The sequence below is a fragment of the Ictalurus furcatus genome, chromosome 16 (genome assembly GCF_023375685.1).
Source record: "Ictalurus furcatus strain D&B chromosome 16, Billie_1.0, whole genome shotgun sequence".
In the NCBI taxonomy this organism is placed as follows: Eukaryota; Metazoa; Chordata; class Actinopteri; order Siluriformes; family Ictaluridae; genus Ictalurus; species Ictalurus furcatus.
Genome location: NC_071270.1, coordinates 14,222,240 through 14,240,760, shown reverse-complemented (window position 1 = coordinate 14,240,760; position 18,521 = coordinate 14,222,240).

Here is an 18,521-nt window from a genome sequence, read left to right as displayed (position 1 = left end):
AAGGCAAGAAACCAGCTGAAATCTGTAGGTAATCATAACCCTATCTGTGCAAATTAATATTAGCTGGGTTAGTAAACTGATGGTCTATAAAAAGGCTTTTCATTACCAAGGTGTCACACAAGATACATCTCATGATGGGTAAAAAGCAAAGAGCTCTCCCAAGACCTTCGCAACCTTATTGTTGCAAAACATATTGATGAAATCGGATACTGACGTATTTCAAAATTTCAGAATCTTTAAGTAAGCACCATCGGGGCCATTATCCACAAGTGGAAACAACATCACTCCATCATCAACCAGCCTCGCACAGGAACACCTCACAAGATTTCTGACCAGGGAGTCAGAAGAATAGTCAGAAGAGTAGCCCAAGATCCAAGGATATATATATATATATATAATTGAAGGAACGATGAATGGAGCCCTTTACCGGAAGATTCTTGAGAAGAATCTGCTGCCATCCACCAGGATGATGAAGATGAGATGTGGGTAGACCTTCCAGCAAGGACAATGATCCAAAGCATACAGCAAAATCACCAGTGTTGATTTACCACCCTACAGTGTTTATATAAGTCCATTGGACTCAAATAAACACTCGGGGTGTTACAAAGCGCAGACGGAGACAAGCGCGGGCGAGCGGAGAGATGGCGTGTGACTGAACACAGGACGAGAATCGACTCGGGACAGAGCAGGTAAGCTGTATATCAGGGACGTAGGCAAAAGCGTAGTGAGGGACGAGCGTGAAGTCGAGCACCAGGGAAAACACTTATAATGAAACCGGCTTGGTAATCAAACAGAGACGAGGCTGCTGAGCGGTTACTTCGCAAGCGGCTCATGCTAGGGAGGCCCTTATATAACCTTAGGTGTGTACAGGTGTTCATAATTAGAACTCCGGCGAACTCGAGCGCGGGTATGACTGGGAAGTGTAGTCCTCCTACGCCACGTCCCTGGGCGGCACTACACTTTGTGAGCTGCCGCGCCGATTTCGCCGTGTCGTAACAGAGCCCCCCCCCAAAGGGCTCACTCCGGGAGCCGAAGTTCTCCGAGGCCTCCCCCCCTCCGGGGGGCCGGTTTGTCTGGATGGGCCGCGTGGAAGTCCTTACGCAGGCCTGCGTCCAGAATGTCTCGGGCTGGGACCCAGCACTGTTCCTCTGGTCCATACCCCTCCCAGTCTACCAGATACTGAAGTCCCCCTCTCCTCCGTCTGGAGTCTAGAATGTCGCGGACGCGGTAGGCTGGGCGGCCTTCTATCTCCAGCGGTTCCGGTGGGGAATCCTCCGGCACCGCTGTGGCCAAGGGGCCTGAGATCACCGGTTTGAGAAGTGAGACGTGGAAAGACGGGGCGATGCGACGGTGTCTCGGAAGGTCCAGACGATACGTGACTTCATTAATTTGCCTCAGTATTCGGAAGGGCCCGATATACTTCGGTTGAAGTTTTGTGCCCGTGAGGGGTCTCAGATCTCTTGTGGAGAGCCACACCCGGGTCGATAATTAGGGTGAGCCCTCCGGCGCCGGTCGGCCTTTCGTTTAGCGATGTGGGATGCCTGCACCAGCTGTTGATGGGCACGTTTCCAGACCTGTTCACTGCGGCGGAACCACCCATCCACTGCTGGCGAGTCCGTGTGAGACGCGTTCCAGGGGAATAATGGCGGTTGGTAACCCAAGACACACTGGAACGGGGTGAGCTGGATGGCGGAATGCCGTAGCGAGTTCTGGGCGTATTCCGCCCATGGAAGGTACTGACTCCAGTAAGAAAAATCAAGGTGTTAGAATGGCCCAGTCAATCACCTGACTTGAATCCAATTGAAAAAGATTTAAAGACAATATGTTTAGAAGAATGGGCCAAAATCACACCTGAATACTCCGGCCAATTAATTTCTTCATGCAGGAAGCGTCTTGAAGCGGTCATTACAAACAAAGGCTTCTCCACTAAGTATTAAATACGTTTCAGTTAGTGTATTCAATACTTTTTTTCCTGTGTCATTCCACTTTATTACACATAACTTTATTTATAGACTTTAATGTTTGGATTTCTTTATATGTGTGGATTTCTTGCATTAATACCAAAGTCTGGTGAAAATTTCATGTGAATGGCCTCATTGGAAATATATTTACTGAAAAAAATGTTGACGCGTCCAATGCTTATTTCAACCACTGTATATGGTTCTTTGGAGATTAAAGAAGTTCTTTATGGTTCATTATAGATTCTTCAGAGCAGTGTATTGGTTCTACATCTACCCTGTAAGGTTCTTTGTGGGACTGGAAACGGTTCTCCTGGAATCACTCTTAAGAACCTTACAAGGGTTTGTTAGAGTACTTATGATAAAATGGTTCCTTGTGGCACTGCTGCAAAGAATCATTTCTGGGTTCTTTAAATCACCAGTAAATAGATGGCAAAAGGTTCTTTGTGGAACTTAAAAGGGTTCTAATATGGCATCAGTCTGAAAAACCTTTTTTGGTTCTAATTCGAACCTTTAAATTTTAAGAGTGTAAAAATGCAACACCCTGGATGCTCCTGAGAGGACAACAGGGCTTACTAATCAATCATTAAGTAAAACTGTGTATAAATGTTTTAGGAGGCCAAACCAACCCAAAAAAAATTGAGGCGGCAGGTTTATAAATGTTTTGGTAATGCTTATTTTCGTCATACCTGCATGCATATTTTGGCAGTGGTGGCTCAACAGTTAATGGGATAAATGAAAAATGAAAAATGATGACCCTCGATATGAGGGTCATCAATTACCCTCATATCGTTCTAAACCCATAAGACTTCCGTTCATCTTCTGAATACAAATGAAGACATTTTTAATGAATCCTGCCAGATTTCTGTCCCTCCATTTACAATCCAGTAACCAAAACTTTCAAGCTCCAAAAAGTTAAAATTTCTCCCAATTTTAATGCACAGTGCAGCGCTTCTGGGTCCAATTGTATCAAAAGAACATCCGCTCTCAACGGGACCCGGAAGCAAAAGCACTGAACTGGTTACAGCAGAGGAAGAGGGATGCTGTACACAAACTGAAATCTATGTGAAAGTGAAGATATTTTGGGAATAAAGACTTAATTTTAGTTTTTTTTTGCACACACAAAGCATTTGTATTGCTCCATAAAATTAAGATTATTTTTTGAGATTGAGATGAATTGCTGCTGCTTCTTCATATTTTGATACATACCATGCAACCATAAAATGACCATAAAATAAAGTGTGCTCAAGGCACAGCTAATTTACATTTACGACACACAGGAAACTGCATAAAAGGCAAAAACGTATCAACTAAACAGTGAAAGGGTACCTCCTAGGCATGGCATGTGCTAACTCTTCCAGTGATGTAACTCAGCCATTGCACTGAATAGCTACAATAGTTACACACTAACTCAGTCTTCCTACTTTTATAGAGGTGCCATTACTTTTGTCATAATTCAATGATTTCTGTTTTTCATTTCATTTTATGGATTTAATTTTGGCTTTCTTTCAAATCATTAATATGAAATGATTGTCATGTTTTTTATATGAAATTCTAATGTGTAATTGAAATAAATAAGCTATTTAAACTTGACAGTGTAATAATATATACATTTGCAGTAACCCATCACTATTTATAAAGTTTGAAGCCTATTAGTTGAGTCCTTATACTGTATTTAAATATACAAAATTCACTCTGGCAAATGAATAGTGAATAAATTTGTTCGAAACTGGCTTGATAAATGAAGCCCATTGTACATGTGCCAGTTTCTGCACATGCATGTTTAAGATTAACGTGTAACTAAAACAGTGTAAACTATTTTGTTGGAACCCTTAGGGTCTATTCTTTACACCCGAGGTAAGCTAATTCATAATACATTTCTAGTTGCACATCTCTGAAATATTTGCAGGACAGATAAATATGAAACTAAGCCTTTAGGTGTTTGTGTATATTGCAGTTATATAAATAATATCACTGAGTTCATGGACAATGGGTTTACTTGCTAGCCTTCTAGAATTAAGCTATCAATGAATTCCAATGATGAATCCATTGTTTAAGTTTTATTACCAATTATTTTAGCCTTATCACTTTTTAGAAAATATCGGAATAGAATGTGTTATCTACTTCTGCCTCACTGCAGCTTCAGTATATTAGTGAATATCAGCTTGTCATTAGCTCATTTTTTCCCTGCATATTCATATAATGTGTTCATTAAAGTTACAAAGCAGACTCCCACTAAAGGCAGATTCATGACTTTGAATGATATTAGAATAAAATGCCTTCAGTTGGATTAACCAGGTTATCTCTTTATTTTCCACAGGTCATTCCTCTTTTTAACGACGACGAACAGGCCTAGAGAGGAAATTGTGTGTGATAAGACTTAATTAAAATATATACAGATCTTCCTAATGGTTCACTGATGCTGTTGCTAATTCTGTAACTTCTCTTTAAACTTCAGCTGACCTAAGCAAGACGTAGTTGCATTCGGTTAATTAGTGTTGTGAATTCCCTTGTCGGAGACACACTAAGCAAAACAAACTGCAGAAAATAAACTCATTCATAATTACAGCACCAAAAAAGTCCTTTATTGGCAAGTAGGTGCAAAATCTATTTGTCACTCAGCAACCACTCTAATATCCTTTGAGATTGCTTTTTCAGTTTTTCCCAAGTCCAGTCATGGACGTGTATACGCCCTGTTTACCGCCTTGAAACAAGCTTGGCTCATACATATAAGCTACCGTTCAATCATTAGGTCTACTCTTCATGATGATTGTGAGAGGGAGGAATGTAGATTGTAAACTGGCTCAGGTAAACATCAACACAGAAGAGATTTTTAATGCCACAGGAAAAAAAAGAGAAAAATAATACAAATAAACCGAAACAAACCTGTTTACACAGAGTCTTGATATGACCACTGCTGTGAGCCAAAAAAAATAAAATAGCTGTGTGCAAACTGAAAAGAAAAGAAAAGAAAAAAAACACAAAAAACACAGTCAAATACTTGAGCTAAGTGGAGAAAAAGAGGCTTTCACTCATCACCCAGGGACCTCTACAAGCAGAATGCAAAATGCTGCTTGGATATGACGCTGCGGGCTATTTTGTAATTGCTGGGGAGACGATTATGCAGAATCACTGATGTTGCCATCTAGACTAGTATTCCTAAGCTTCATTCCTGAATGACCATAACTGTGAATAATCCAGTGATTTCCCTTCTTAAACACATTGGTTAATTATTAACTGAGTCAGAAGTATTAGAGATGAGAAAACGATAGACTGTACAGTGTTGCAGCCTTTATTAATATAAATATGACATTGATCAATTCCTCTCATCCATCTCTGTCCATTCCTTCTTTAATTTTTATCTTTTTCCCTTTTCTTTTTCTCCCTTTACTGCTTCCATGCATGTTTCCTGTTCTGCCCATACAACTATATTGCTATTATTTATCCATTAATTAGAGAGTCTTGTGTGGCTTCCCAAAAACACAATTCCAAATGTGGTTTCCAGTGTTGCCTTAAAATTGCCAGTGGAATGCACACATATTAGGAATTGTCCTAAATATTTTTATGAAAGAAGTGGAGCAATTTAGCCAGCTGTGACAGCTGTAGTCCAAATGCGATGTGTTCATTAGATATTCATTTAATATCAGATTGTATAATATTTTATATATACACACCACAAATCCATATTTAACCTTGGGGTCGAATGTAATTTGGAACCGAAAACTAGGCCATCATTTGGAAATGTCAGTGTCCAAATCTGCAGTAATTGAGGCTTAGCTATCCTGCTGAAGTTTGTTTTTCTGACAGTGGAGGCCTCTCACCTGAACGCAAATGCATTTCAGGCTACTATTATGGACTGTCATTGCAGAGAAATATGAATCATTTGACCAGATTCCAGATGGGGGGGATACATGCAATGTTGAAAATGTCAATTATCATTCAGTGTGGTTATGCACAGCATTCTGAGAGCGACCATGCTGATAAAGTAGCTGCCAGCTCAATCTCATATGAAGCTTCAGGACACAATGTATTTAAGGAAATTTATTGCCACAACTGCCAGAGAACTAGTAGAATTCATCCTCATCATGTCAAGTTTAATACAATATATTAAGATTATTGGTAGTGAATTAATAATGAGATATTTATGCCATTTTTATGTTTCCTTAGAGATGATTTTACCAAAATACTTTATGCAGGATAAGCTCTGGTGCAAGCTAGACTTATGGAAGGCATATTTCTTAAACTCCACTATGTTTAGCACCATGTCTCAAAAAATATAAATAAATAAATTAATAAATAAAAATAAATAAAACACTGGCATAAGAAGATTTTACTCTTGACCTTTTTAAACCATTAACACTGCATGCTATGAACACATGGTTCCAATTGTCTCAGAACAAACAATTCATTCAAATCTAAAAATGTATTCTAATTAACAAGAATGATTTAATTAGAAGTCATATAGATGGATAAAAGCTACGACTGCTAATTCTACCCCTTGCTCTAACTTTAACCATCTATAGCTTTTTATCTGATGTGTATCATGCACATTTTTAATAAGACTATGTGGGTTACAAAGAAACTGGAGAAAATTACTGAATCTCTTTCATACCAACTGATTATGCAGTCTCTTTCTACTAGAATGAATTCTTTCAACCTGATGGAAATGTGCTACACAAGACTGTTATGCTGCCCTCCTGCTGTTAGCATCCCCAGTCCGGTGTCATAAAGACAAACCTTACAACTGATAAGAGTGCTTTGACCAGGCAAATACGGCAGGTCCATTTTCAAGCGACATGCTAGCACTATATAGTGTAAATATAAAGTAAACAATACTTACTAAGTGTTTTTACAATAAATATCCAAACATAGTGGGATAAGCACTTATAAACCAATAACAGGCAGATTGAGGACAACTGGAGAACACTATGACTGTAAACACAAAGAAACACTTGAACCCAACACAATACAACGTCAACAAATATAGAGAGAGACAAGGTTAATGCACGTACTGTAGCGCTAGACAAATTGTAGGAAATCTGACAAAGCTGGTCCTGCATTTGAAAATCCATACCCATTTCGTGTGAGATTAGAAAGATCAGAGTTTTCCAAAATAATCACAACACAAAGACTGTAATTAAAGTAAAAATCCACACTAAATAACTTGCATATTAATCTTTATAATTAACATGTGATCTTCAGTGCTGCCCATGGTTTATTTTGTAATGAAATTTATTTATTTATTTATTTATTTATTTATTTATTTATTACCATTTCATACATTACCCACAATGCCATTTGACTACCTGCTGATAATTACAGCAATGGGGACTCATCTCTACCTAAATAGAGTGATGCAGCAGCACTTTAGTCCTATAGTCTATCCAGCTTTCTTATCTCCTGCTTGAAGAAACATTTTCTTACCTCATAAACCTGCATTGCATTCTAGAAGTTTGAGTCCAATGTTTGCTGTCTCCACTACTTCTATATTGGATTTCATATTAATGTTATTGAATGTTGATGGAAAATGGTGAGCAAGGAAATAAGTTTTTGTTTTTAAGACACAGCTAAACCTGACCATTATCACTTGTGTTTGATATCAGTGATTTTTTTCCTCCTATTAAAGGCCATTTTAACTGTGCTAACAATGTCCTCCTGTGAGGACAGCGTGAAATATCACAAATATTTAAATTTAAATATATTTAACATGTTTCAGGGTGGAATTTTCTTTAAAATGCAAGAGAATGTCTCACATGCTCTCTACCACTTAGAATGATCTTAACATTATAATACCTGCGGAAAACAAGGCCCAGCTTGTTGGCTAACAAAATACCACTGATGAGGACCATGGTTCCTTGATTGTCCAAAGCTGGTATGGAAAAATCTGGTTATGTATTTCAAAGCAGGTCCAGACCGATTTTTAAAACAATTACAGTAATATTCTGGGCTAATGTAACGTGGAAGACTCAGGGGCAAGATTAGGATCCATGTGCAGGATGTTTATTGAAAATAAACCACAATCCAAAATACAGACCAAGGACGATGGACATATAAATCAGGGTACATAACCAAAAGGGTGATCCAGGGAGTAGACAGAATCCAAGGCACAATAAGAATAGACAGGCAGACAAAACAAAAATGACAACAAGAACACAAAGAGGTCCAATCAGCAAGGCTTTACATTCTGTGGTTGTGACCTTGTGCTCTATATAGTGAACAACAGGAAATGAGTGTAGAGGAAGAGACCTAATGTTATGGGCTGGGTGCCCTCTGGTGGCATGGAGGTAAAATATCCTGGGCTGATATGACTCAAATTTGAACTGGACTGCCTCTAATACTAATCACCCAGGATGTTATAGGGAAAAAAAAGTTTAAACAAATGGAAATGACTGACATACTTTATTACAGTTGCCTAATACTGATAGCTAAATTGTTGTACCTAGTTGTACCAGCTAATTATAAGTTCAACTGTAAGCCAGGGCTTAAATTATGTTCTAAGGCTTAGAAGCCATACACTGAAAATAGTTAGTGTAACACTAGCTTTACACGTGTAGAATTTTCAGTTACACCACAGACTCATAAGATGCATTGTAACTAGTAGGGTAAAATGATCGCAAATCAAACTTTGTCAGACAGAGTGATATGGTTCACCATCACCAACCAATCTGCATTTTAAACAAACACAAAATACTACATTAATACTGATCTGTTCTGTTCTGCTTGGGCTCTCATTCAGCAAATTTAACAGCATTTTATTGAAACAAAAAAAAAAATGACCACAGGTCTCCGCACTTAATCTGCTTTTGAATTATGCAAAACTATATACAGTAAGGATTCATTCATCACATTCATTCATTCATCTTCTGTAACCACTTTATCCTTGTCAGGGTCATGGTGGTCCAGAGGATATCCTGGGAACATTGAGTGGAAAATATTACATTAATAGTGAACATTTTAAAATAATACCTTGCAATAGCTCTCTATGCTAGATGATAGAATGATATGAAATAGTCTATTTGTACTTTATTTATGGTCCCTAGTGTTTATACTGTATGTACTGTTGCAAACAGTGTATTATAGAGAGGGGGTCATCTGGTGATGACCAGGAAAGAGAAAGTTTGAACATAAAGAAATCATTATGCAGCTCACAAAATAAAATGAATGCAAAATGGATTTATATTCAGTGCTTTTTTCTCTGACACAGCAGGCCTGGTAGACCAAATCACAGAGTATTTTTGAGAGTACTTGATGTTGCACCTACAGTACTAGAAGGTAGGTTTGAGCCTTAAGGTATAACTTGAGGCTATTTTGAAACTATGGATCTTTAGGTTACAGTTCAGTAGGAATGCTTCACAAATAATTTCTTTAATCTCAAAGCACATATTCAAGATAATCTTTAAGGGAAATATTTATGAAACTTCAGTGTACACATCTGTTTAGAAAAGAATGCACTGCTCTTCCTATGGAGACTACCTAACCTTGCAGTGAACTGCAGAAATATTCCTTTATATAATAGCTACTGCTAAACTAATGTCGAGTAGAATGTCCTTGGGGAGAAATTTAGCTTTGTTTCCTGGAACATTATTTAAAAAGAGAAAAAAGAAAAGAAAAAAACATTTCATTTTGAACATGTGGATATTTCCATAGGAGTCCATACTGAGCATTAGAACTCAGTGTACTCTCAGAGGTCTTATGCCTAAATATCCATTGCAAGAACTTATTATAAAAATAAAAAATAAAAAACATACTGTATTAATAAGAAGATTAGTCAACTCTCTAATTATCCACACTACTCATAAAAAAGGAGCAAATGGATATACAGAGTATTGGAAATATTTGGGTACACTGGGGATGTACACAGTTAATGAAGCACATTTGTCTGAAATGTCCAGTTTCCCTGGAAACATTATATGCTATGCTTCATTTTTCAATAATTCCTAATTCTATGCCAGGAGAAATTTAAATTGCATATTAAGATTCTATCTGGTTAAAGAACCAAATTAAAACATAGGACATCAAAATGTTAGAAAAAAGGTTGAAAAGTTGAAATCTACATTTGCAGCTCTATTGTCATGTAATGATGTTTTGGACAGATGCAATTGCAGTTAAGAGCTTTACTGAAGAGCATATAATCCAGAGGGCAAGGCAAAAACAACAAAGACAAGCAAACAGGCTAGAGCAGGTAAGGCAGAAATGAAGGTCAAAGGAGAATCACAGCCACCCAACAAAAACAACAGCAACTAAGCATATTACTTCGCAAAGACATTGACTGAACCGTCTCTTCTATAGTGTGGTGGGACTGTGAGTGTGATTGGGAACAGGTGTGTCTGCTTAGTCCTCAGGAGAAGGTGACGAGTCTGTGTGTTACTTTGGGATTTGTTTGTAGTTTGCTGTGCATTCTGGGAAATGGAGTCACGAGTTTGCCATGACATGACATCTATAAAGTTGTCCCAAATTTACATTATGAAAACGATCAAGAAGACATTCAGGAAATGAGTTTTGAACAGTGACTAAACACAGATAGAACTTTATTCAGTAAACTCAAATATGGCTTGGTTTTCTATGTTTCTTTTGGGTTTCATATTATTTTTATATCTCTTTATTATGAAGCAATCCCTAAATCACATTAAATAACTAATAAACAAAATCTTATAGTTCAGTAAAGACTGATAATTTAGGCTATGATCACATTATGATTACATACTGTATGCTTTTATTTTATATTAATTTATTTATTTTTACCTAACAATTTAATTTAAAACATTTACAATATAGTCATATTAAAATTAAAATTAAAATGTTCCTAATAAAGTCTGTTAGCTGACCTTCAGTCACAGTGGAATGTTTAAGCATATACAGTACAAGCATATATATGCAATATTAAGCATATTGCATGTGGGTAATATTTAATGCTAATGTTATCTGGTATTAGATACAATAATAGCTTTCTGCTGCACTGAAGTCTTTCTAATATGCCCGAAAGTTTGATCAGTGTAGGACAAATGAATACTGTAGATCCATCCTGTTTTATACACTTACTTTTTACAGCTGAAAGTTACTTTCACCTCCAGATCACCATACTGAAAAGCCTATAGTCTGTTCTCTTTTCTTACCATGTGAATAGGAATTGGATATTATTTGACCATGGCCATGTATATTCCATATTCATCATGGATGATGATTGGCTAGCTGAGAGAATATTTAGTATGAAAAGATAGAATACTAAGTCTGTGACTATGGAGATAAAACATTTTTCTCAAATAATACACCAATTACTTGTATTGGTGTATTATTTGATGCAGTATTACAAGTTTATGTGGTTAAATTATTTTCAAGCATCATGCCAGATAGAACGTTATAATACTGAGGTCACGAAATATATTGCAGTAAAGACAACTCTTTTCAATACTGTTTCATTAACTTGTGCTTCCTGATGACGAACTTTAGCTCAGGTAGTTCATTATCATTATGAGAACAAAAGGCAGAAAATTAGAGAGTAATCTGGTGACCTGGAGCCACAACATTCTCCATCCATCTAGTCAAAGCATATGCTACTATTGTTCATAAATACCATCCTCCTGCACCACACTCCCATCTCCTGAGTTCAGTCAGGAATTAATTTGAGTCCTGACCCTGAAGCAAATGAACTACATATGATGATAAATCTAATATGCCGAGCAATTCAGGGTCTGCGTATTCATTACCATCACTGAGTCGGCTTGACATACAGGGCTCTTCCTCCTTACACCGGAGGGACATATACATACTTTAGTCTCATACTATATTCAACTGGCACTTTTTCCTCCACTCATTAATACCAAGCTCAGAGATGACTGTGCTGGTACTTACAAAAAGGGCTTTTATTAATTATGAAAATTTAGTCAATAATGCAGTAAAAATACATACTTTAAAACATTATTCATATACAACATGAATAATGATGTGAAACAATAATAATCTATGTATCCCACATATTCCAGTGTATATTATGTAATTAAAATAACACTGTAATCTAGTGCATGAGACTATTAATTATTTCATTGACAAGTAAATTGCTTAATTAAATATGCACCGTTATAGTCAAACTAGAAATACTGTTAATCCACTTCTTATATTTATAGGTAAATGAAAAACATCCCAGCCCATGTGGCTATCGACACTAATTGGATACAGTCCACTACATAATTATGAACAGAATACTTCTTTTTTTTTTCTTTACAGCTAATTTGAAGCACTTGTATTTACAAGATATGTTATTGACTTAAATGTTTCACAAATTTCAATTCAAAGGGACTTAATAAGCAGACATCTTAGTTAAGCCTTATTACAATACTCAGCCTAATTTTGCTGTCACAGGAACAGTCATACATTGCAAAGGATAATCTTTGGTCATGAGTTGAGATGGGTGGTTTTAAAACGTATAATATGACAGGCTCACAGACGGCTGAGACGGTAGTGCCGCTGCAACCAAAGACCAGAAAATTTGGAAAACTGCTATGACACTTGTCTAAAATCTACCAATAGGAGGATGGCAAATGATTACACAGAACTCACAGGACAGTTACAAACACAGCAGTGATGATGGTGAAACATAAACAAAACTTATGGGATTTAAAAGAAGAGCAGTTTTGTAGAATTGCAGCAGCAGACAGAATGTCTCTATAATGGATCATCACAGTTATACTGTATTTTGACAGGACAAAACAGGACATGGAAAGAAATAGAGAATTAATTATACTGTAGCTTCCAGGTGTATAGCTAGCTAATTAGCATACACTCTGGTCATTTCATTTTCTATTATGAAAATGTAAGACTGAACCTGGAGAGAACTGTTCTCTGAGGACAAAGGACATTTGAGCATTTGAACTCTCTCCCACAGAAATAGCATCTTCATCCTAGATAACACATCACACTGGGTGGAAACTGGAAGATCACACCTCACTATTATTCTTCTACATTGCTCCCTTCTCTCTCTCTCCCCACACCCTTCTCTCACTCTGTGTTGAGATCACCTTGAACTCATCCAAGTTCTATATGCATTAGATAGTATGTTTAATGTGAATAAGAAGTTGACTACACATGTTTAGTATCATTCAAAAGGTGTCAGTGTGTCTGGAAAAATGGTCTCATTTCCTCAGCAGCAGTTCAAATCACTATTAAGATCTAGAAATGTAGAAAAAATATTGCATGGCGTTGAAGGAATACCCTCCCCAGGTCCCTCACACAAATAACCTCCTGTATGTCAATAAGGTACATTCTTTCACAGACATTGAAGACTCATTCAATCACAAATGCCAGCTGACCCCCTTCATAGTGAGACCAAATTCCAATTATAATCACAAACAACAAAATTTGGCGGACCTACAGAGTGCCTGGGTATTTAGGGAGAGCTGGCAAAAGATTCAGGGAATCTGTAGACAGATCTCCTGCACAATTGTTGTGTGTAGTTTCATTGGCAGGTAAATATCTCTAATTCTCTTGATTGTGTTTTATGTGATGTTTATATATTATTGATTACGGCTTGTTATCTTGTGAATTGGATTAAGAATTATTACTGAAATTACCTGGTTAATAAATTGTTACATTTTAATTTATTCTGATCTACCCTGAAATGATTGTCTCTAGATTAAGTCCATGTTACTATGGGGAGTAAAGAAAGTACTTTTTAGAAAAAGGGCAAGCATGGGTGGTCATCTAAACTGTATTAGTCAATTACCTCTGTCTAATGACCAAGACTGGCGAGTTTGTAACTTTGAGATCCACGTTCACGACCGGAGCGAGACTCTAAGCAACTGGGAATCCGAATAAACGAGCACAGTCTAATTAAAGGGTTAAATAGGATAATCAAATTTCGAGAATTTTAATATATCTAAGAATCATTCATAATTGGAGTCAGATAAATTAAAAGGAGGATTTAATATTGAGAAATTGTTCATTTAAATGTTGATATATCACATAAAGGAAGTTCAGTAACACAAAGCCTTCTGCCATGCCATTGGATACCAGCGGGTGGTCCTCCCCTACAACAACATGAAACTATTTGTATGATTTCAAGTTGAAAAGCTACAAACCACTGCTACATCAATGTGCACCAATATGGCAGAACATAGTAACTATATTTAGTCAACTATATTTAGACATGAAGAACACGTTATCACACAGTCAGTTACTGAATTTGTACTGGGATCATCTCGCACAGTGTAACAAGTAATAACTGTAAAAGACTGATAGAATCGTGCAGTGTATAACCGGCTTTAGCAGGCTTCATTCTGTTTCACTCTGTCTAGATATGGGGAACATACTTCATACGAGGTGAAATTAATTAATAATTAATTATTCATATGTACACCAAACATATATCAATATATGGACCAATATAGAAACTTAAATGCTGAAATTCCCAACTTCTGGTTGGAAATTGACTTGAGAAATCAAATAGACCACAGTCTCACACATATACTTCTATTTTAAAAAGAAAACCCAACTACACTTTAGTGCATAATCGAAAGTGTTCTCACTCAAAGACAATAACTGTTGCTGTACAAAATCTTTGGAGGCTGAGAAAAACTCCAAAAAAGAAGAAACACTGGCTAGCATGAGGATTGACAGTATTACCTCCCTCTCCGAACAGCACACAATGGTCTGAACAGAGTTTAATTCAACATTTGCATTTATTTGAATCAAAGCTGGACTTAAATCAGACCATGGTTCAAGGCCATGGGCAGTGGATTACATCTTTTGAATAAGCTGTGGAAGATGTTACTGAATGCATTGCCGTTCTTATTTACAAGAGGCAAATAAAATGTTGCAGGCTGAAGTCTGAAATCTGAAATCTGAAATCTGAAATAACTCAGCAGGAGACAAAATATATGCATAATAGGCCTGACAGACTTTACCGAAGGAGATTGTCTAAGCTTTTCTCTATGCTAATTACTGAGGTGTTTGGGTAACAGGTACTCCCATTGCTCCCCAATTGACAAAGCTCGTTGCACTTTGGCACACAAACTGGGACCCAGAGAAAGACCATGTCCAGTTTTATTGCAACTTCAACAGTTTTGGATTAAGCAGCAGCTGATTTCAAAGGCAAATAAATCAAATGCACATTTATGAGGATTACCTGGTAGGTTTTGGGACAACAGCTTGAATACAGGGGCAGACTGAATACATGGACGTTATGGGTATCATACCGATGTAAAACAGACATCCTGAGATTAGCACTCTAGATTGGGGTGGTGGTCTGGGACATTTTGCATTTTTATGACTGATTAAATAATCAGCCTGTTTAAGAAAATGTCATGAAATATGGTATGATGCTTTTTTTGAATATTATAACTCATTTTGCAATGATGCTTTTGTCAGTGCAAACACAGTGTTATTATATATTTGATATTTGTAACTATATTTTACTTTATAACCCTGCACACTGTAGTCAGCTTCATTATAGCAGTGTTTGTGAGGCACTGATGGAATATGATTAGATTTGCTGAAAAGTATTCATTAGAAGCTGAAAAGCACAAAATGCCAGATGACATTATGAATGTAGTGTTTATCAAATGATCTGAGCATCTGATTTAATTAAGAAATGACATCCAACAGCATAATCCAAATACTTCATTTGAATTTCATATAGTATTGGCTGTTTGAGCCCGTTTTTAACTGATGAATACAGTATATCAGATTTTTTTTTTTCAGAATTCTCTTTTTGTTTTCAGGATGTGCACCTCAGATACTCAAGAATTGATTACTTTTTTCCTCAACAGTTTGTTACCCAAGAGTTAATAAATTTAATACTTTTCTTCAGATGAACATTTCTAGAACTTTTCTGAACCAAAATGAATATTCAAAACCATTTTATCTGCACTGTGACACTCAACAGGGTCGTAATTTGAGCCTCCTACTTCACTCCTGTTATTAAGCCATTGGCAATTATTTTATGCTCATTCCAACAGGCAGACAGCATTATAAGGGGCTTTATTGAATCCAAAGTGTCATATGCTGATGACCTCTTACTTTATCTTCTGTACGTTGCACTGGATAAAACTGCCTTCTAAATACTGTATATGTTAAGGAAAATGTCAGTGTAAATGTACATTTTAGTGGTTTCCCTGCCTGTACTATAACTTTCACTTTAGGCAATTAAGAGTCAGCTTTCCTCAAAAAATAATATAGTTCTACAGCTACAATAGCAACCACTTTGTGATTATGCCACTGAAAATTGGCAAATTTACATATCATCTACATATGCAATTTACTAGGGTCTGTTGAATTCAAGAGTGTTTCCAAAACTGTTAAGTTGGAATCCTCGGTCTGTGCTTCATCTGAAGGAGCCAATGTGACACAGGTGACTTGGCTGGGGTTCAGAATCTTTCTGTCTGTTTCAGGTAGCAGATCAGCTTGGGGAGGAAGCCACCAGCTGTGTTCCAAACACTTGCAAAAGTAGTACTGGGAACCAAGGTCTTGCTGACCATCTCAAGGCCACAAGCAGGAGTCTATGACTTAGTTGCTGAATTCTGTGGAATGTGGGAAAATACAGTAAGTGGTAGAGGCAGAAAGGCACACAGTAGATTGTGAGGTCAGTATGGCCCAGTGCATCCTGTTCCAACAGGCTAACTGTCTCCACTACTACTAATCACAATCAGTAATAAGTTGGCTTGGCATAGGTGAAAAGGCCCACTTGCACCTTGGCATACTTGTCCATAATCTGGGACACTACTTTTGTGCGCAGACAACACTGAGATGCTCTCAGTAAAGCTAACCATAGATGGGCTCACATGATGAGTTTCTGTGCAGAGCAAAGAGAGCTATCTGACCTCAGACCACCTCGATTATTGATGTACTATCTGACTGTCATGATGTCTGACGGAACTAGCATGTGACCATGTCTCAGAAGCAGTAAAAAGAATTTTAGGGCCAGATGGATGGCTTGCAGTTCTAGTTTGTTGATGTGTTCTGATCTCAAATCAAAGTACCCACAGTGTCCCTGTACCATCACACTGCCCTCTCACTGTTGAGGTGATGTCCACTGAGGTGATGTCCTCCGGGACCTGAGGGTGTCACTCTACCTATCTAAGCCTCACACGAGGTCAACAAGGGCTATGTGGACATTGGCATATGGGACCAGCTTGCAGTAATCTAAAAGCTCTGTGTACCTGGTCCATTTTACCATGGCTGTTTTGCGATTCTAAAATCTGCACGCTCCTTTTCTGAGCATCTATAATTGCAGGTCTAAAGAGCATCCCTGTCACGTAGGACATATTTCACAAAGTTGATTTACACATGTCCGGTAAGGTGGAATTTACTAACCAAAGTTGGCATTGCGCACCAACCAGGTTGGCGGAGAGCTGCATGTCTTGGCCAATATATATATAAGATTTAATTTTTTAAAAATAATTTTATAAATATAATCATTTTAACCCATTCCTTTTGGTCTATTAAACATAAAGTCAAACACTACAAACACTATGTAAATTAATGTTGTGTTTTCCTTGACAGAAAAGTTTTTAGCCTTTCTGAGTTCTTCTACAACATGTATTTTTACAATTTAAAGATTAAAGATCTTAATTTAAAGATTTATACTGAATATACTGCTTTATTTCTCTCTCTCTCTCTCTCTCTCTCTCTATATATATATATATATATATGTATATATATATATATATATAGAGAGAGAGAGAGAGAGAGAGGGAGAGGGAGAGAGAGAGAGAGAGAGATAAATAAAGCAGTTATGGAATTAAAAAAGGAAGAAAAAAAAACCCCTGAACCTGCATCCAGGGACCTTGAAAGAATATATATATATATATATATATATATATATATATATATATATATATATATATATATATATATATATAATGCTTCGGTCTATTTCTTACCACAAGAAGGTCACTCATGTCATTATATGTCAGTGCCTCCCTAAACCTTGTGATACAATGCAGGCCATTGATTGTGCCATTTTACCTTTATAGATTACAAACTGGAGTATTAAATGAGTAAAGACATTAAGACTAATGGATGAGCTTTAAGCTATGCATTAAAAGCTGGTGCCAATATGTGGATGGGTTGCATATTGCTTTGGCAGGAGCACCTAAATCAGGAGCGGTAAAGGACACGGGTAATCAGATTGAGCTTGAAGACTCTCGTCTTTCTCACATACTCTGCCTTTATTCTTTTAAGAAATATAAGAATAAACATTTTATTCGATTTTCTCTCAAAACAAATGCAACTTGTAAGGTTTTAAACATGCAATAAATTTGTCATCTATGAAAACATCTAATTGTTATTTGTTTATGTGTTGATTGCTCGCAGTCTCTGGGAACTATATTTTTGCCATATAAATAACAGGTTGCAGTCATGTAAAATCTCTTTCATCCAAAGAGTATTGAACACAAGAAAGAGATGATTGTTGACATGCGCAAGTCAGGAAATATAAAAATGTCCATAAAAATACAGAAAGCACAAACATTTAATATTAATAGTGTCTGAACTTGGAAGCATAGACAATCTATCCTCATGCACACCTCATGCAAGGTGAAAGGTGAAAAAGGCAAAGAAAACCAAAAGCCC